This window comes from Carcharhinus amblyrhynchos, chromosome 31, assembly GCF_965287045.1.
Source record: "Carcharhinus amblyrhynchos chromosome 31, sCarAmb.v2.hapA, whole genome shotgun sequence".
Classification (NCBI taxonomy): Eukaryota; Metazoa; Chordata; class Chondrichthyes; order Carcharhiniformes; family Carcharhinidae; genus Carcharhinus; species Carcharhinus amblyrhynchos.
Window position 1 is genome coordinate 2,459,427 of NC_137354.1, and position 22,127 is coordinate 2,481,553.

Here is a 22,127-nt window from a genome sequence, read left to right on the forward strand (position 1 = left end):
CATTCATACAGAGTTATGAAGTTTTGATAAATATGTACCTTTTGATTGTATATCATTCATGTGTTTCCTCTTTACATTTTTGCAGAATTAAGAACAAAGGATAAATACAGGCTTTAAAGATGAACAATTTTCCTACAATGAAGCTTTAAAACAGCTTGGGTAAGTAATGAATAATTTGCAATTCATTTCAAGTCAATTTGTCACACACACCCAGGTATGTTAAAGAGCTCACAGCACTCCTGATATGCAAGTAGTAGAGGTGGCAATATGTAAACAGGAAAATTCCAGGAAGTGATCAGTCAAATAGTGCTGAACCAGCCAGGGGCAAGGGTGTGTCATCACTAGATCTACAGCTGTAAAATGGTTTGTTAGGACTGCTCATACCTTATAAAAGATAGGAAAAGGTATATAGGCCAGAAGTGTCAAATTGGGAATTGGAATTAGATGTTTTGACAGTGTGTAACTGCAGTTTCCTTCAAAGTACATGTTACAATTCAGAGTCAATTGTATTTGTATAATTTGTAGTTCCTTTTTATGACCTCAGTTCATCCTACACAGCTACATAATAAATTAAATATATTTTTAAGAGCTAACAAATGAACAGATAAGCTAAATTTTGATGACGGCATTGATTGAGGGATATATATAGATACACATACACTGCCTTGGAGTGTTGGACAGTTCTCTATTCTTTCTCTGCTATGGGATCTTTTACGTCCCCCACGAGAGGGGCAGATTGATTTGATTTAATAGCTGCATTTGGAAGATAGCGTTGCTGAATGCTTGCTTGGTTCTATACTGAAATATCAGCATAGATTTCACTTTTAAGTCTCAGGAGTGGGTTGCATGATCTTCTGACTCAAAAACAAGAGTGCTCCCACTAAGTTATAGCTGAGTGCCATGAGTTTTGATAGACCTGTCTCTGATACTTGTACCTGATACTCTTCCATTTGCCACTAGTTCCAGGAGAAAATCAAATTAGAAATCAAGCTTTTGACGCTTCACCCAATTAGACAGAGAGAGACTTGCAAGAGCTGAAGGTAGAGAAAGTCGAAAGTTAAAGCAGATCCAAGCATTACCATGGGTAAGATTTCTATTTTGATCACAGGAAGATTACATGTGTAACGTCAAATGAGCTAAATGCCACTTACAGCGATGCTTATCCACTTTGGCTTAAAACCATGGCTTGGAATTACAACTCACTCTTCAAAGAAAGTTCTAAGAACTTCAATGGGTTTTACAATCTGAACTCACTCCCCCTAAAGGCTGATGAGGCTACATTAATTTAAAATTTCAAAACCGAGATCGTTAATACTGTTAGGTAATGGTCTTTTGGGATATGGAACAGAGGTTGGTAAGTGAAGTTAAGGGCCAGGTCCATCTGAATGGCAGAACAAACACAAAGGACTGAATGGCCTCTTCTGGCTCCAAGTGTATAAATGCTGGGGTGAGGCTTTTATACTCCAGCTGCCTGGTAAACAAAGCTGGCAAGATGTTAAATACAAGTTTACATTTCCTGGAACTAAAAAGTACTAATCGTACTGAGCAAATAGTGAGACTTTTGATTAAAATGAAACAATTCTAAATTCTTCACACCACAGACACTGAACACAGTGTGCCAACAGCTCTCATCTCTGCTTCAGCGCAAGGATTCGGTTTACTGCAGAATAGCAATGATCTAGTTTTAGCTCCTAACCTGCAAATCAGAAAAATGATTGGACAGAGATTTACAGGTGAGATGAATACGTCATACCTCCCCTTGGCATTTCAGACTTAATGTCATATAACACAATCAATTTTCACAGCAGTCTAAAATCAGGGTTTAAGGAACAGGTCAAGCCACAAAGCCTTAGCATAACCTGCTTAGTTTAATTCATAATGCATGATTTGTTATTGTAAAAGTTCACAAGGAAGTCTATTCAGAATGTTACTTTTAATCCTGTTTCTTACATCTCATACAGAACACAGATTTTCAATTTTTTCAACAACCTCCACTGAAACAGCATTTTCAACATAATGTACCAGCAGACTTTGCAGGGGCATATAAAGCAAAGCTTGACACCAAACTTCACAATGCAGTAGAAGGGCAGATTATCAAAAACTCCAAAGAAGTAGGTTTTGTAGAAAGTCCTGAGAGCCAAAAGAAAGGTGAACAAGTGAAGAGGTTTAGGGAAGAAATATAGAGAAATTAAAATCAAGGAGGCTGAAGTGGCCAGAATTGGAAGAGATCTCAAATGTTTGTAATCTGTTCCATGCCTACAGAGTTAAGAAAAGGCCAGGCTAGGAAGAGATTTAAAAACAAGGATACAAATTTTAAAATTGGCCAATATAAAAAAGTGGATTTCAAAATTGTCTCTCACAGAAGGAACCAACAGAGTAAATAAAACACAATCAAACCTATGAAGCAGTGGAAGGAAAAATACATAGCTACGGTGTGGGTTCTTAAAGAATAAATCAAAAAGCTGACAATTCTTCATTTCGAACTCTGCTAAGGCAGCTGAAGCACTGCATAGAGAACGTACTCCTAGCTCAAAAATATATGTTTTCAATCAAAGAGTTTTGGTACACTTCAAAACTTGCAGTACATCCCTGGTAACATGTATGCTGTGGAAAGACTTTCCAAAGCCATTTTTTTGTTTACAGACAATATCTACAATTAAATTATATATGATGTCAAACATATTCTGGAGGAAATGATAAAAAGCCTCACCCTTTGATATTGGTGTAAATCATGCCACATTCATTTGTCAGCTCTGTAAAGCTGGAATTACACCAATTAAATTATTTTTTTAAAAATGTAGATTAAGCATTCCGTCTACAACTCTGGCTGGCAACCACAAACTTCAAAAATACACAACTTTAAATTGTCATTTGCACATCCTACAAAGAATATTCAAAGTTCATTGCAAAACAGTCAAAAATAAATTTCCCTAACTGGTCTCAAAATCAGTACTTTACCCAAATGCAAGCTTTCCCCAGATCCTAACAGCTAAATACACACAAAACTGAAGACAACAGGACAGTTAATAAGATGGCATATGGGATATTTGCTTTTATTAACCGAGGCACTGAATGTAAGAACAGAGAGATTATGTATGATGGAGTTGTATAAAATGCTGGTTAGACCACTGCTGGTGTACTGTGTGCCGTTCTGGTCATCATACACTAGAAGGAAGTGATTCACTAGAGAAGGTGCAGAGGAGATTCACCAGGATGTTGCAAGGGCTGGAGTGTTTCAAGAGAGGCTGCGGTTGTTTTCCTTCAAATAGAGAAGGCTTGGAGATTGAGGTGCATACAAAATAAGGGACATAAATGGGATGGATAAGGAGGAACTCTTCCCCTTAGCAGAGGGGTCAATAACTCGGGGGGGGGGAAAAACATTTTCAACCAGAGGGTGGTGGGAATCCGGAACTCACTGCCTGAAAGGGTGGTAGAGGTGGGAACCCTTACGACATTTAAGTAGTTTTAGATGAGCACGTGAGATGCCGCAGCATACAAGACTACAGGCCAGATAGGTAGCACCCATCTACTCTAATCCTGCACCTGGGCTGTAGTCTGGCCTGGCATGGATATGATGGGCCAAATGTTCTCCTTCTGTGCTGTAAAACTCTATGACTCTGAATAATTTGAGAGAACCGATCTTATTAACGTACAAACCAGACTCCAGACAACTGGAGATTAATACTATGAAATTGGTGTAGGGCTATATGGTTGGATTAAAAATATACCTTCTGGATCCTGATTGCAACTTCATTGCAAAGTAAGACAATCTAATATAAATATATGCTGTGGTGATGAGATTTAGTTACTGTTCTGCAGTAGGTGAACATTTAACTGTAGTTACCACGAGTCCATTTTTGAGCATGACTAGTTTTCTGAGTGCCACAATAGCAGCTGTGTGGAGAAATCACCATACCAAACAATCATTTGTCAAAATACAATGGAAAATCAATTCCTAAACCACACATTTGGCTCTGCATTCACACTCCATTTAACAACAGGTGCCAACCCACCATGAGTACATGCCTCATACTGCAATCTGAAGCGATGCTACTCAGTGCTATGTTCACAAGTAGTACTGTTTGAAGGGCAGGCATTCAAGACTCTGGTCACCATTTATCCAGCATTAACATCATCAGAAACAGACTTGTTAGAATGTTGTATCTGAGGATGTGGGAGATACTATACAAGCGCCTTGCCTTTTCTTTTATGTTTAGCCAATTCTTGAGTCAATCTGCAACCATTAATAAGTATGACCAAGTGTGATACAGGTTAGTGAGTCCTGAGATTTCTGATTCCTCCTCTTGCCACAAATTGCTTTATTATAATCGGAATTCGCTATAAACTTTGGCTTTCCCACTTGGGGAATTGTGCAATACAATGTATATTTCAGATGGAATAAATGTGCCTACATAGCAGAAACTGCATAATGAGAAGATTTCTAGCATGTTAGGATATTTCATTTTCCAATAAATGTGAATATCAACATTCTGCATTTTATCTATGCTGTCCACCTTCATAATTCACCTAACATGTTTCGGCTCGCAACAGTCATAGATGCTGGTACCAACAGCTGCACTCAATATCAGCACGACACAAGATGCATGTTGCTAAAACTTGCTATCTACGGTCAAAATTTTATTTATTCTGAGCATTATTCCACCTTCTTCTGATGCCTAGACAAAAACATGAAATAGATTAAATCTCAACACTGGGACGAAATTCAGCTCGACCTACTTGATCACAATCAAATGTGATTTTAAGCATAACAGAATCTGATCATCTGACAACATCCTTAACAAGAGGCACTGATTGTTTACATCGTTCTTCTGAAAAGTAAAACTGCACAGTCCTGAAAAACATGCAACTTCTATGTTTTCTGTTGAAGACATTTCACACTGAAGCTGTCATAAATGTTTAACTCAGCCAAGAGTTAAATTTTAATTTTCTGATATTGTTTGGCCAGTTTTACTTTGGCAAGAGATTTGTTTAAAAAAATGTAGGTGAAACCAATCCCCTACAGAAGTTAGTTGACAGAATCAGCAGTGATTGCTATCAATAATTGATTGTAACATATTAATATATAATTATTCTCAACATAAATATTGTAGCAAAATATGTGAACTGTAATCTTGTAGAGATTTGCTTTTAACAATTAAAGTTTGTTAGAGTTCAGCTCACTTGGATACATTAATCTCTGATTTCAGAAAGTCAATCTTGTCTTGGTTATATAATGGCGGGAGGGTTTATTTTTAAAAGTTCCTTCACTATTCTAAAGGGTTAAAATTATAAATTCATTAACTACAGTTCATTAACTACCTGAAATAACAATGTGTCTTTTCACTGTTATGCTCGAAAAGCTTCATTCACCCTTCCTTAGATAAGTCCAATGGGAAACTTCCCAGCACTCCTGATACTCTATTGTAGTAGGCAAGGGTTTCTACGAGTGACAATATTTCCAGGAGTTTGTCAAGCTAGGATTTCTACCCACACTGTACACCAATACTACCCCTACCAAATTACACCTGGTAAGCCAAAAGCTTATATCAGCAAGATCCTGGCAATGTTTCCAATTGTGTCAGGAGCTGGTTCCAATGCTGCAGATGCATAAAAAAAACTGATACTTAAGTAAGTAGTCTAGATCCTCAGCAATTTAAGGTGGCTGAGTTTTACCTGAACAGAGCTTAGAGGTTCTTTGCTATCAAGTAAACTTTGATGCAGCCAACCAATTGCCTTGCAAATGTAGGATAGAGGTTGGGGTGGGGGTAGCAAAGAAGAATGATGAGGAGCAACATTCGGAAGAGAAAGAGTCACTGAGACCAACTTTACTCAGCAAGTTTATATTGCATCTTCAGATTCTCCAATATGTTTTTATTAACATTCCTCAAGACAAGCTCCAGTAAATAATCAAATGCTGCTATTTACAAATCAGAAAAAACGTGCTTCCTAATTCAAAACTTCTTACCCTAAATGTTATTTTTATACCAATGGAAATTTATCAATAGTGATTCAATATCAGTACATGGTATTACACAATGTTCAACCCCATTCAAGACATCCAAACAAATAAACTCATCGAAAATAAACAATTTCACCTATTTAACACTCAAATATACCAAAACGCTCCTTAAATCAGTAGATGCCTCTTTAACAGTAAACAGAGGCTCCCATGGGATCCCATTTAAATTTCAAAGGTTGAGGGATATCTAATTAAAGCATTTAAAATGAGAAACGAATTAAATAGGGCAAAAAGGGAAACTATTCCCTCTGGTTGGGGGGGAGAATCCAGAACAAGTAGGCACAACTTTCAAATTAGACCTAAGCCATTTAGCTGTCAAACCAAGAAACATATCTTCATCCAGATCTGTGACTCACTTCCTGCAAAAAGCAATGGATTTTTAAATCAATTGTAATTTTCAAGATGGAGATAAATAGAGTTTTTATCAAATAAAGGACATCAAGAGATACGGATCAAATGTGGAGTTCAGTTATAGATCAGCTATGATCGAATTGAATCGTGAAACAGACTTGAGAACTAGAATGGCCTGTTGCTACAAATAAGGAATCAGATACAAAAACACTTAGACTACCTGGACTTGTACCAGTAAAGGCAATTTTAAAATTGGTCATTATCAGCACAGTGGCACAGAGGTTAGCACTGCTACCTCTCAGCGCCAGGGACCCAGATTTGATTCCTGGTTTGGGTCACTGTCTGTGTGGAGTCTGCACATTCTCCCCATGTCTGCATGGATTTCCTGCAGGTACTCTGGTTTCCTCCCACAGTCCAAAAGATATACTGGTTAGGTGCATTGGCCATGCTAAATTCATGCTCAGTGTACTCGAACAGGTGCTGGATTGTGGTGACTAGGGGACTTTCACAGTAACTTCATTCAAATAAGCTGACTTGTGACACTAATAAATAAAACTTTAAATTGAGAGAACATCTTTCTTCTGAAGCCACAGTTCATACATCATGAATCCAGGTTTTTCAACTCCTTAAGTTCAAAACAGAGGATTGAATTTTGTTTTAGTAATTAAAAAGCTAAGATATGGTGCAGTCAATGTAAGGACATTGGCTCATAAATACGGTTCACCTGCCGTTGCTGCGTTCCAACGCCACCCATGTTACAGAGTGACTCAGGGCTCTGAACAATTATCAGTTTTTCACATTCCCAGGTAGCTAGTTTCAGGACGATACTGGTAAAGAGTTAATCAATCTCCTGCTTTTTAAGTTTATGTTTATTAGAGTCCCAAGTAGGCTTATATTAACACTGTAATGAAGTTACTGTGAAAATCCCCTAGTTTCAGAACGGGGGAGAAGAATGGGCAGAATGGTGGCACAATAGTTAACACACTGCTGCTTCACAGCACCAGGAACCCGCGTTCAATTCCAGCCTTGGGTCACTCTCTGTGTGAAGTTTACACATTCACCCCACATGGGTTTCCTCCAGGTGCTCGGGTTTCCTCCCACAGTCCAAAGATGTGCATGTTATGTGGATTGGTCGTGCTTGATTGCCCCTTAGTGTCAGAAGGATTTGCAAGGTAAACATATGGGCTAACAGGGGTAGGACCTGGGCGTGAATGTTGTCAGTGCAGGCTCAATAGACCGAAAGGCCTCCTTCTGTACGTAGGGATTCTACGATTCTAACAAGAGAAAAGATTGATGCTCCCATCCAAGGTAAAGATTCAATTTTAATCAGAAGATACAGAATTCTTATGTGATAAGTTTGGATTTTTGTTAAAAATAATTGAATGGACTAAGTGTTTTGAAAATGCAGATTCTTATTTGCACATTCATTCAGTTTTAGTCATTCTAGACATTTTCTGATAAGGCTACATCACATTCAAAAGTCATGTATAGAATGCTTGCTACTGGCAAATACACACTACAGTACAGAAATTGAAAATACTGTTTCGATACCATGAGTACGGGCCATTCTCACACAGCAGTGCAGTGCATAATACAGTTGTGTGGCACTGCCAAGGTAAGCTGGGGGCAACCTTTAAATTTTTTTTTAAAATAGGCTGGCAAGCATAAACCTGTTATTTCAGAAATGAATGGCACATGATTTTAGTTTACTAAATGGTTGCAAATGTGAAATAAATGCCACGGTGAGGAAAAGAGCAGCATCATTATTAAAACAGCTACTTATTTCAAGTCAATGTAAAAGATGGCATACTGTGATCTCTATTCCTTGAGATATTGCTACTGATTAGTTTGCTGATTATTTTAATGCATTATCAAACTTTCTTGAACTTTGCCCAAGGAAAGTCAGGATGAAACAATTTTCTCACAAGGTACATCAGTGTTGAAACAGGTATGGGGATCTCTAGCTTTAAAAATTTAAAATCTCCCAAAAAGTGTTAAAGTATGCAGCTGCACATATCACAGAAAGCAGATACCCTAACAAGGAGTATGCAATTGAGTACGTTTTCAATTTATTGTGACTTGTTATTCAAAAGTTTAGCATTAGTCTTTTCGTGGAGTAGAATTATCATGTTTGTAATGCTGCTTTACATCTTTCAGTTCAGGTAGTGTTCCTTGCAGTCAAAGAGTAGGCAATTCCCAAATGCAAGAACAGACACAAAGTCTACATTCAAATAATTATTCCCAAGCAAACAATTTCAAGGATCTAACAATCTAGGGATTCAGGTAACAACTATCTGAACCTGGAGTATCACTCTTGAAACCAGTACTGGTGCCCAAAATTGTACTAAATAAAATGTGGTAATTCTGCAGCTGCTTACTGTCAATTTATGATGTGGGTATGCCGGCGTTGGACTGGCGTAAACACAGTAAAAAGTCTGACAACACCAGGTTTTAGTCCAACCTATTTATTTGATAATATTCTCACTAGCTTTCGAGGGGACAGCCTCTTCGTCAGGTGAATGGAGAGTTCTGGCCTCAGACAGAGCATATAAAGCACAGACAGTTTAGAGATTACTGATTAAAATGCGAATCCTTACACCTAACCTGCTGTTCAAGACCTGAAGTGGCTGATAATGTGAGTGGTAGGAGCACTGATCACAGTTTAAAGAGATGTGTATTGTCTCCAGACAGTACAGTAAGTGAGGTTTTGCAAACCCAGGCAAGTCACGGGGGTTACAGATAGTGCGACATGAACCCAAGATCCCTGTTGAGACCGTCCTCATGTGTGCGGAACTTGGCTATCAGTCTCTGCTCAGCGACTCTGCGCTGTCGTGTGTCGTGAAGGCCGCCTTGGAGAATGCTTACCCGAAGGTCAGAGGCTGAATGCCCGTGACCACTGAAGTGTTCGCCAACAGGAAGGGAACAGTCTTGCCTGGTGACTGTCGAGCGATGTTCATTCATCCGTTGTCGTAGCGTCTGCATGGTCTCCCCAATGTACCATGCTTCGGGACATCCTTTCTTGCAACGTATCAGGTAGACAATGTTGGCCGAGTTGCAAGAGTATTTACCATGTACCTGGTGGATGGTATTCTCACGCGTGATGATGGTGTCCATGTCGATGATCCGGCATGTCTTGCAGAGGTTGCTGTGACAGGGTTGTGTGGTATTGTGGTCACTGTTCTCCTGAAGGCTGGGTAGTTTGCTGCGAACAATGGTCTGTTTGAGGTTGTGTGGTTGTCTGAAAGCAAGAAGTGGGGGTGTGGGGATGGCCCTGGCGAGATGTTCGTCTTCATCAATGATATGTTGAAGACTCCGGAGAAGATGTCGTAGCTTCTCCGCTCCGGGGAAGTACTGGACGACGAAGGGAACTCTGTCCACTGTGTCCCGTGTTTGTCTTCTGAGGAGATCGGTGCGGTTTTTCGCTGTGGCGCATCGAAACTGCCGATCTATGAGTCGAGCACCATATCCTGTTCTTACGAGGGCATCTTTCAGGGTCTGGAGGTGTCTGTCACGATCCTCCTCATCTGAGCAAATCCTGTGTATACGGAGGGCTTGTCCATAGGGGATGGCTTCTTTAACATGTTTAGGGTGGAAGCTGGAGAAGTGGAGCATTGTGAGATTGTCTGTGGGCTTGCGGTACAGTGAGGTGCTGAGGTGACCGTCCTTAATGGAGATGCGTGTGTCCAAGAATGCAACTGATTCTGGGGAATAGTCCATGGTGAGTCTGATGGTGGGGTGGAATTTGTTGATACCATCATATAGTTGTTTCAGTGATTGTTCACCATGAGGCCAGAGGAAGAAAATGTCATCGATGTATCTAGTGTACAGCATCGGTTGAAGATTCTGTGCAGTGAAGAAGTCTTGTTCGAACCTGTGCATGAAGATGTTGGCATATTGAGGCGCAAATTTGGTCCCCATGGCTGTTCCATGTGTCTGGATGAAAAACTGGTTGTTGAAGGTGAAGACATTGTGGTCCAGGATAAAGCGGATGAGTTGTAAAATTGCATCTGGAAACTGGCAGTTGTCAGCATTGAGTACTGATGCAGTCGCAGCAATGCCATCGTCGTGGGGGATGTTGGTGTAGAGCGCTGAGACATCCATTGTGACGAGGAGTGTCCCTGGTTCAACTGCTCCATGTGTGCTGAGTTTCAGTAGGAAGTCCGTAGTGTCGCGACAAAAGCTGGGGGTTCTTTGTACAATGGGTTTCAGGATGCCCTCGACGTAGCCGGAGAGGTTCTCACACAGAGTTCCATTGCCCGATACGATGGGACGGCCAGGTGTGTTTGCCTTGTGTATCTTTGGGAGGCAGTAGAGATCTCCAATGCGGGGAGTACGTGGAATGAGAGCACGGAGGGTGCTCTGAAGGTCCGGATCAAAGGTCTTGATCAGATTGTTGAGTTGACGAGCGTGTTCTAACCCCCAGCTTTTGTCGCGACACTACGGACTTCCTACTGAAACTCAGCACACATGGAGCAGTTGAACCAGGGACACTCCTCGTCACAATGGATGTCTCAGCGCTCTACACCAACATCCCCCACGACGATGGCATTGCTGCGACTGCATCAGTACTCAATGCTGACAACTGCCAGTTTCCAGATGCAATTTTACAACTCATCCGCTTTATCCTGGACCACAATGTCTTCACCTTCAACAACCAGTTTTTCATCCAGACACATGGAACAGCCATGGGGACCAAATTTGCGCCTCAATATGCCAACATCTTCATGCACAGGTTCGAACAAGACTTCTTCACTGCACAGAATCTTCAACCGATGCTGTACACTAGATACATCGATGACATTTTCTTCCTCTGGCCTCATGGTGAACAATCACTGAAACAACTATATGATGGTATCAACAAATTCCACCCCACCATCAGACTCACCATGGACTATTCCCCAGAATCAGTTGCATTCTTGGACACACGCATCTCCATTAAGGACAGTCACCTCAGCACCTCACTGTACCGCAAGCCCACAGACAATCTCACAATGCTCCACTTCTCCAGTTTCCACCCTAAACATGTTAAAGAAGCCATTCCCTATGGACAAGCCCTCCGTATACACAGGATTTGCTCAGATGAGGAGGATCGTGACAGACACCTCCAGACCCTGAAAGATGCCCTCGTAAGAACAGGATATGGTGCTCGACTCATAGATCGGCAGTTTCGATGCGCCACAGCGAAAAACCGCACCGATCTCCTCAGAAGACAAACACGGGACACAGTGGACAGAGTTCCCTTCGTCGTCCAGTACTTCCCCGGAGCGGAGAAGCTACGACATCTTCTCCGGAGTCTTCAACATATCATTGATGAAGACGAACATCTCGCCAGGGCCATCCCCACACCCCCACTTCTTGCTTTCAGACAACCACACAACCTCAAACAGACCATTGTTCGCAGCAAACTACCCAGCCTTCAGGAGAACAGTGACCACAATACCACACAACCCTGTCACAGCAACCTCTGCAAGACATGCCGGATCATCGACATGGACACCATCATCACGCGTGAGAATACCATCCACCAGGTACATGGTAAATACTCTTGCAACTCGGCCAACATTGTCTACCTGATACGTTGCAAGAAAGGATGTCCCGAAGCATGGTACATTGGGGAGACCATGCAGACGCTACGACAACGGATGAATGAACATCGCTCGACAGTCACCAGGCAAGACTGTTCCCTTCCTGTTGGCGAACACTTCAGTGGTCACGGGCATTCAGCCTCTGACCTTCGGGTAAGCATTCTCCAAGGCGGCCTTCACGACACACGACAGCGCAGAGTCGCTGAGCAGAGACTGATAGCCAAGTTCCGCACACATGAGGACGGTCTCAACAGGGATCTTGGGTTCATGTCGCACTATCTGTAACCCCCGTGACTTGCCTGGGTTTGCAAAACCTCACTTACTGTACTGTCTGGAGACAATACACATCTCTTTAAACTGTGATCAGTGCTCCTACCACTCACATTATCAGCCACTTCAGGTCTTGAACAGCAGGTTAGGTGTAAGGATTCGCATTTTAATCAGTAATCTCTAAACTGTCTGTGCTTTATATGCTCTGTCTGAGGCCAGAACTCTCCATTCACCTGACGAAGAGGCTGTCCCCTCGAAAGCTAGTGAGAATATTATCAAATAAATAGGTTGGACTAAAACCTGGTGTTGTCAGACTTTTTACTGTCAATTTAACCAAGGGATATTCTACATGCAACACAACAGGTTGATGTTTAGCAACACACACTAAAGTACATTATATATACGTACCAGATCTGATATCCAGGAAGCTCAAGATCAGAAGTATGTTGGATTTGGGATCCTAAGCCTAGTATGTACTTATAGGACCGAAATTAAGATACAAAAAATAAGGAATAAAAGGGTTTTATTCAAATTGTTGTCCAGGCTTCGAATGCAGCAGGTTTTCAGGACACTGGACTTGGGATGGGGTTAACTCCGAGGGTGTTACAACACAGATTTACAAAGCGCTAATCCTATTTGGAATTATAGATTTACTTCAACAATATACAAAGATGACAAATGAATGTTCATCGAGGAAATAGCCTTGTTCCCCCATTGTAATGGTCTGTATTTCTGTCTAAGAACCTGCCAAAATAGAGATGTCTGTTTATAATCTAAATTTGATTTATGCTGCATCAATACTCCCTTCAGTATAATCCTATGTTCAAAGAGTGCTCTATTTTGTAAATAATTTTGCAAATGTGGATTGTTCATGTAATTTTTTTACAATGATTTTATCTGAAACAATGTACCGGCATTGCGGAGCTGGTTAGGTAGATAGATAGAGATGATGTTTTAATAACTCTTACAGCAAAGTTCAGCCATACTGACTAAGGGAACTCTTAAGCTCCCTTAAAAAGGTCTTAAGACCTTTGTTATTTGCTCTACAGTGACAGAGCACCATGGAAAGACTATTCAAGACATGTGGACAGACATAATTAGCAACTCTTGGATAACCAAGGATTCTACATGAAGACAGCCGGGAGGGGAGACAGTGCCTCCATTCAGATCCTAGTTTGGGACTTGTGATTGCCCAGTTGCCCTTATGACACCAGGCTTTCACTAAAATACAACAGAAATCATAGTTATAAGCGTTTCCATATTATGCAAATAGTGGAAAGAAAGCACTTGAAAAAAGTCCATCTGCTGATTTAGGAGGACAAAAAGACTTCCATCACTATTCGGAGAATTTGACGAGTGTCCTTATAATATTTATTCCAAAGCAGATTACCTAGTCACTTATATTTTCACCACTGAAATGTTCACAATTTACTGGCATTTTGCCTAGAAAACAACCATGACTATATTTAAAACCAATTAATTCATTGTTCAACATTTGGAGATGTCCCAAGAGCTGTCATCAGGGGCTACATAAACGCAAATTCTGAACTTCTTTCTTTCCATGTTGTTTCCAAAATTGGTGAAGATTAAAAAAAAATCACTGTGTCCATGTGAAATTCAGAGCTAAAGTGAAAGCTGGATTTGTGGAAAATGAACTGCAAAGCCACATGGCCCAGTTGTCACCAAGGGCATTGGACAGCGAATGAACCTCTCAAAGGGCCCAACTTCCAAGTAAAAGACACAAGGAGCTGGCTTAGGCAACTGACAATCAGCAAATCTCATGTATATTACAGAACATTAAGATGGCTGGCCAACACAAGTTGCTATGTGCAGGTCACACACTGAATAAGAAAGCACAAAAGCTGGGATAAGAGGTACTGGAAAATGTTGCCCGGAAATGCTGGTTTATATATCCAACACTTGATGCACGTTGTGATTCAACTGAAAACAAGCAACAGCTACTGGAAAACTAACAATGTTATATGTCAAACTAGTGTAAGATAGTGGCAATAACAAACATTGCATTTCAAGAGCATTTTTCACAATCGCAGAACATAAGAACATAAGAACATAAGAAATAGGAGCAGGAGTAGGCCATCTAGCCCTTCGAGCCTGCCCCGCCATTCAATAAGATCATGGCTGATCTGTCGTGGCTCAGTTCCACTTTCCCGCCCTCTCCCCATAACCCTTAATCCCTTCTCTTATCAAAAACCCATCAACCCGCTTCTTAAAAATATTTAGCGAGGCAGCCTCCACCACTTCAACGGGCAGAGAATTCCAGAGATTCACCACCCTTTGAGTGAAGAAGTTCCTCCTCAACTCCGTTCTAAACCGCCTCCCCTTTATCTTGAGGCTATGCCCCCTAGTCCTACTGTCTTTTTTGAGCGGGAAGAGTCTCTCCACCTCTATCCTATCCATCCCATTCATCATCTTATACGTCTCAATGAGATCTCCCCTCATTCTTCTAAACTCTAACGAGTACAAGCCTAGTTTATTCAGCCTCTCCTCATAGCTCAATCCCCTCAACTCCGGTATCAGCCTAGTAAACCTCCTCTGCACTCCCTCCAGGGCCAAAATATCCTTGCGCAGGTGCGGCGCCCAAAACTGCACACAGTACTCCAGCTGCGGCCTCACCAATGCCCTATACAGCTGCAGCAAGACCTCCCTACTTTTATATTCAATCCCCCTCGCTATGAAGGCCAGCATCCCATTCGCCTTCCTGACCACCTGCTGCACCTGCAAGCTGGGTTTTTGCGATTCATGCACAAGGACCCCGAGGTCCCTCTGCACCGTCGCCTGCTGCAGTTTTTCGCCACGTAAGTAATAGTCCTTCCTACCATTCTTCCTACCAAAGTGGACCACCTCACACTTGCCAACATTAAATTCCATCACAAAGTGCTTTACAATCACAAAGTGCTTTACATCACAAAGTGCTTTACAATCAAGAACTTTTTGAAGTATTATCACTGCTGTAACATAGGAAACATAGCAGCCACTTTGCACATAGCAAGCTCCCACAAACAGCAACATGATAATAGCAACTAGATATTCTGTTAGATTAGGCATAATTATTGATCAGGACACGGGAGAAAAAATCTTTGACATCAACTTGTGGATTAGTATCCTGGCCAAAAGAAGACAACACTAAACCTCAAGACAGTGCAACACTTCTTCAGTACTGCCCTGTCAACATAGATTTTTTCGCTCATGTCTCACAAGTGAAATTTGGACCCACAATTTCTGATGTGGAGCCAAGAGGAGGCACACCCAGAGCCACAGCTGACAAATACATCGTATACCGAATTGTGCTGCTCCCCATGGTACGTGCAAGGAGCGTCATATATCCTCTATCTGCCTAGCAAGAACTCCAGCTCAGGCAGCTGGCAGTCTCCTAAATTAATTAGTGACTATTCTCAGGGGGAACACAGTGCGACGTCTGTTTGGGTTCAGTGTGACTCCTCAATGACACGCTTGGGAATGGAAGTTCAAAACTAAGTCACCGTGGAAAACTCAAAAGTAAGACTTCAGAAAATGGTTGGATCATTAGCTGCACAACCTCTCTCCCATACAGAAACATGACTGCATTGGTTCACTATTCACTCAACTTTTCAACAAAAGCCCTTCCATCACCACTTTTTTTTAAATTAATGTTTTTACTGAAGGTTTTCCATTTGACCAAAACATGCAACAAATTCCCAAAATCTAGTGATTAGGCATAAAAGGCCAGCAAATGCTCATGCAAATGTTTCAAATTATCATTGTAGTTGGTATCTTTCATACGGATAATGAAAGGATACAAGAATGGGGGATCTCAGGTTAAAGCCATCGGTACATGGCATCATGGTGCATGCCCTCCTCCACAGGATAACAAAGACAGAGTGACACAATGTATAGGATCCCTTCGGAGTAAAATACAACCAATTGGGACCTAACTCAGCATCCCAAGACCTCCAAGCAATGGAAGGATATCCAGAAAAAGTGGAACATCAGTAAACTGCCATCAGCCCAAGCAGTGTGCACGCACATATACAAGAATCAGTAAGCCAAGGATTCTTACACCACGCCAAGACTCACAACACAACAGACCTCACTCCTCTCTGGCCACATCAGAGGCATTATTCAGGCCCCACTGTCGCCAGAGAACGTAAACCATTTTTCACCAATGAAACCCTACCGACAAGAAGAAGAAAAATCATCAAATCCCTCGATGGATAACTTGGGCAGACATACAATCCTCCTCCTCCCAACAAAATGGAAACCCTCTGGAATTAAATATAACAAACCAGAGCCTGTATAAACATATCGCCTTCCCAGACAAAGAAAGCAAATCCCTGAGACAGAGGGGAATGAACCAGGATTAGCCAATAGACATGAGACATGGTTTAGTAGTGTACATTGTCACAAGACAGAACATGTAACCTCATAATAAACAGAATACTGGCCCCCTACCCCCCAGGGGAGCCCAAGCTTCAAGAGACAGGGCAGTCTGGAAGTCCCTATACAAGACCACTTGGAGGAAGGTGATCTACTTCTCCATCCAGCCTAATCTTCAACCGTGAAAGACTCTAACAACACTGGTCCAAAGCACTTTGACACACTCAGACCCTGCAGCCAACAGGGTACTATATCCCCTGGGGAACCAAGTCTTAAGGAGAGTTTGAAAGTTTATTAGTGTCTCAAGTAAGTTTACATTAACACTGCAATGAAGTTACTGTGAAAATCCCCCAAGAGAAAGCCATAAGTCATCAAAAGAGATCATGCAGGCGAGGTGACATACCCTCCACCTGATCCAGAGAAACAGAGTTACAACCGCCCTAACCTACTCCTTCAAGAAAAAGTAGGATTGATGACACACTGGAATAAGGATACTCATATTAGGAAATACCTCTGCATTGCAAACACTCAAACCTAAGTTTGAAAGCAAATGTACATTAAACTAAGGCCTCTTGCATTTCACCATCAGAGCATGCCAGTGGACCATCACCATCAAAGAGCAAAACGGACAATCCTGATTCTCACAGTATAACAGGATAACATGCGTCACATGCCTCTGTGCTCATATATCATACACCCTTGTCAGGATAAAAGACAATATCACAAAATCAAGATTATAATCTCAAGGGAACAAAATTCAGGATTAATGATGAACTGCAGGAAAATATAACCAAAGCCAGTCAGGATGGCCAAGCAACATCCAGGATCCATCCAAAGTTTCACCAAAGCCTTTGCATCTCCACCATGTTGTTGTCCCAGAGCCTTGGTAAAGAGAAACCTAGGCCCCAGCAGGTGGCGAAGATCCATCATACTCAGCCAGCTCCAGCCCTTCTCAACGGACACTGAGGACAACACAACGCAAGACCAGTGGAGTCTTTGACTGACCCCAGGCTTCAAAGACTGGATACACTGCGCTCCATTAAACCAGAAACACCCAGTCTTCACTTCGAGATTGTGAAAGCATGGTAGCCAGTTCCCAAATTCAATGCGGAAATTGCCCCCAGCTCCTCTCAGGAGACCGGGTACACAGATACATCTTCTCTGACCCCATCTTCCTGAATCAACCAGGATGTTTGTCAGGCCATGCAGCAGGATTTCCAAGGACTGATGGTGAGCCCCCAATAAGGAAACTACCCACTCGACTGACAGGATTCTCTTCTCCACTTCATCCAAGCTCTTTAGGATATCTTGCAGTTCATCAATGCAAGCACCAATAATCGGTGCTGTGGAACCGAGACCATCATCCACAATTTTCCCCCCAACTGGCAGCCATCATGTCGGTGTCGATGACACTGCCAAAGCATAGGCCCACTCACAGCGAAACCACCATTGCAAACCGAACTCCACTCCAACTCTTTCCGACTACCTCAATCAAACGAGGATTTTCTTGACTTTACTCAGGTCCCCGTTGCCAAAATTCTGTCAGTATCTTCTGGGAACATAGCACAGATTATACACATCAGGATCGGATCATCACAGAGATTGTGCGTCAGGATAGAAAAAACAGATTAATAGATAAGTAGCACCAGAGCTCAAGAGAAAACAGCCATCCCGCGCTTAAATCATGTGACCCCCTCATCAGTTTTCTGAAAAAAAGATATATTACCCAGCACCACACTTCCAAATAACAAGGATCTATTTCTCCCAGTGACACAGCTGAGCTAACAAATGACTTCCTGTCTGACTCAGGAATACTGACTTCCTGTTCTCATCCACTTTACATATTCAAAAGCCTTCACATTTTCATATCTCTAACCTGTCTGGACCTTACCTGGGATGCCAGAAAGTCAATCTCTGTTAGATATCACATCAACAACATCTATACAGCCAATACCGAGGAGTCAATGCAGATGTGATCAAAGTGATGCAGGTCTGGGCACCTTGATTTCTACAGTACCAAATAACAACAATCTCTTCAATCCCTCCCTCCCTCCCCAAACCTCAATACAGGCTGTCAGATAAAAGTGCACTTTTAAAAATAATCACAGGCAGAAGGATTTAAAAATTTACTTCCAAACTCAACATAATAAATGGACAAGTAATTCCACACATTAGCATACTAATGCTCTCCATGCTTACTCAATATAATCTCTTCCTCCAGCATGGGAATGGCAGGGGAGGGAGCTCAGAGAATGCTGACTAATTCTTTCATTTATTAAGTGTGTAGTCAGGGTATGTGTTTCTGTCCTGCAAAGCAGTGACACAGCTACATCCTTGCAAATCAAATTGCATGTCTCACCTTACCACTCCACTCTATAACCCAAATTGCCCTCACTTCAACCTCAACGCTGAATGAACCCCCACCAATTTCCCCAACGGCTTCTCAGACTAATCAGATGGATGGAGGAAAGGAGGAAGGGTAGAGACAGGGAGAAAGAGGAGACAGGTGGGGGAGGCTGGAGCCAAAATGGAGGGGAATGGAGAAGGGTGGGATGGGGTTACAGTGAATGAAGGGGGAGACGGGGGTGGTGATAGAGGCAATGAGTTAAAGATCAGATGAGGAAGAGGGGAGCTGGTGGGGAAATGGATTCTGGGCCAGTGGGGATGATGGGGGGAGAGTAGAATACGGAGGCGGTGATTATTGCAGGTGATGGGGAGATTCAGTTTCAAAGTTTATTTATTAGTATCACAGATCAGCTTACATTAACACTGCAATGCAGTTAGTGTGACATCCCCTAGTCACCACACTCTGGCACCTGTTCAGATCTGAGGGAGGAACAGGTGTGCATATGTGTTGGGATTCAGGTTTGTGGGGGGGGGGGGGGGGAGAGGTAAGAGGATGGGGGGTTTGGGGGTTTGGGGAAGAGGATGGGGGGTTTGGGGAAGAGGATGGGGGGTTTGGGGAAGAGGATGGGGGGTTTGGGGAAGAGGATGGGGGGTTTGGGGAAGAGGATGGGGGGTTTGGGGAAGAGGATGGGGGGTTTGGGGAAGAGGATGGGGGTTTGGGGAAGAGGATGGGGGGTTTGGGGAAGGGGATGGGGGTTTGGGGAAGGGGATGGGGGGTTTGGGGAAGGGGATGGGGGGTTTGGGGAAGGGGATGGGGGGTTTGGGGAAGGGGATGGGGGGTTTGGGGAAGAGGATGGGGGGTTTGGGGAAGGGGATGGGGGGTTTGGGGAAGGGGATGGGGGGTTTGGGGAAGGGGATGGGGGGTTTGGGGAAGGGGATGGGGGGTTTGGGGAAGGGGATGGGGGGTTTGGGGGGAGGGGGAAGGGGATGGGGGGTTTGGGGGGAGGGGGATGGGGATGGGGGGTTTGGGGGGAGGGGGATGGGGATGGGGGGTTTGGGGGGAGGGGGATGGGGGGTTTGGGGGGAGGGGGATGGGGGGTTTGGGGGGAGGGGGATGGGGATGGGGGGTTTGGGGGGAGGGGATGGGGGGTTTGGGGGGAGGGGGAGGGGGATGGGGTGTTTGGGGGGAGGGGGATGGGGTGTTTGGGGGGAGGGGGATGGGGTGTTTGGGGGGAGGGGGATGGGGTGTTTGGGGGGAGGGGGATGGGGTGTTTGGGGGGAGGGGGATGGGGTGTTTGGGGGGAGGGGGATGGGGTGTTTGGGGGGAGGGGGATGGGGTGTTTGGGGGGAGGGGGATGGGGTGTTTGGGGGGAGGGGGATGGGGTGTTTGGGGGGAGGGGGATGGGGTGTTTGGGGGGAGGGGGATGGGGTGTTTGGGGGGAGGGGGATGGGGTGTTTGGGGGGAGGGGGATGGGGTGTTTGGGGGGGGGGGATGGGGTGTTTGGGGGAGGGGGATGGGGTGTTTGGGGGGAGGGGGATGGGGTGTTTGGGGGGAGGGGGATGGGGTGTTTGGGGGGAAGGGGATGGAGGGTTGGGGGAGTTGTTGGGGAGGATGGGGGAGTTGTTGGGGAGGATGGGGGAGGGGATGGAGGGTTGGGGGAGGGGGATGGAGGGTTGGGGGGGGGGATGGAGGGTTGGGAGGGGGATGGAGGGTTGGGGAGGGGGATGGAGGGTTGGGGGAGGGGGATGGAGGGTTGGGGGAGGGGGATGGAGGGTTGGGGGAGGGGGATGGAGGGTTGGGGGAGGGGGATGGAGGGTTGGGGGAGGGGATGGAGGGTTGGGGGAGGGGGATGGAGGGTTGGGGGAGGGGGATGGAGGGTTGGGGGAGGGGGATGGAGGGTTGGGGGAGGGGGATGGAGGGTTGGGGGAGGGGGATGGAGGGTTGGGGGAGGGGGATGGAGGGTTGGGGAGGGGATGGAGGGTTGGGGGAGGGGATGGAGGGTTGGGGGAGTTGTTGGGGGAGGATGGGGGGGTTTGGGGGAGGATGGGGGGGTTGGGGGAGTTGTTGGGGGAGGATGGGGGGGTTTGGGGGAGGATGGGGGGGTTTGGGGGAGGATGGGGGGGTTTGGGGGAGGATGGGGGGGTTTGGGGGAGGATGGGGGGTTTGGGGGAGTTGTTGGGTTTGGGGGAGGATGGGGGGGTTGGGGGAGTTGTTGGGGGAGGATGGGGGGTTTGGGGGAGGATGGGGGGGTTTGGGGGAGGATGGGGGGGTTTGGGGGAGTTGTTGGGTTTGGGGGAGGATGGGGGGGTTTGGGGGAGTTGGGGGAGGGGGATGGGGGAGGGGGATGGGGGAGGGGGATGGGGGAGGGGGATGGGGGAGGGGGATGGGGGGGTTGGGGGAGGGGGATGGGGGGGTTGGGGGAGGGGGATGGGGGGGTGGGGAGGGGGATGGGGGGGTTGGGGTAGGGGGAGGGGGATGGGGGGTTGGGGGGGAGGGGGATGGGGGGTTGGGGGGGGAGGAGGATGGGGGGGTTGGGGGGGGAGGAAGATGGGGGGGTTGGGGGAGTTGTTGGGGGAGGGGGTTGGGGGAGTTGTTGGGGGAGGGGGATGGGGGGTTGGGGGGGAGGAGGATGGGGGGTTTGGGGGAGTTGTTGGGGGAGGATGGGGGGGGGTTGGGGGAGGAGGATGGGGGGTTGGGGGGGAGGAGAATGGGGGGGTTGGGGGAGTTGCTGTTGGGGGAGGGGATCAGTACCTGTGCTCCGTTTCCATGGTGAGGGAGAGGCTGCCGCTCTGCCGGGTGGTGTGAATGTGTCCCGGGACTGGGGGAACGGCTCACTCCGGCTTTGATGCGGTTTCTCCCGGACTCGCTCCAGCTCCACTCGGGATTTGATCCGGTTCGTGCCGCGCTCGCGCACTGTCTCGCGCCGGGTTTTCCGTTGCCTCTCGCGCTCCGCTCACAGCTGGCAGTGTCGTCACTCGCCGGTAGCGCGCATGCGTCACCGCTCCGGAGCCCCGCCCCCTGGAGGAAGCTCATTCATTCACAGGAACAGTGTGGGTGGGTGTCAGTGCAGTGGGTATGAGTGAGAGTGGGGTGGGATTGGTCTCAGTGGGTTTTTAAGTTTTATTAGTGTCACAGCGGGCTTACATTACCACTGCAATGAAGTTACTGTGAAAATGCTCTC

General features: G+C 45.1%; 1 protein-coding gene across 3 annotated transcripts in view; it reads right to left on the reverse strand.

Moving 5' to 3' along the window:
* ccser2a (coiled-coil serine-rich protein 2a) overlaps window positions 1-21,861 on the reverse strand; it is a 670,411-nt gene extending 648,550 nt beyond the window's left edge. For all 3 annotated transcript variants that reach the window (XM_080215929.1, XM_080215928.1, XM_080215930.1), the window contains exon 1: window positions 21,698-21,861. The gene's annotated coding sequence lies outside the window, so the exon portion shown is untranslated. The remainder of the gene's footprint in view (window positions 1-21,697) is intronic.
* Between the last annotated feature and the right edge of the window lie 266 nt (window positions 21,862-22,127).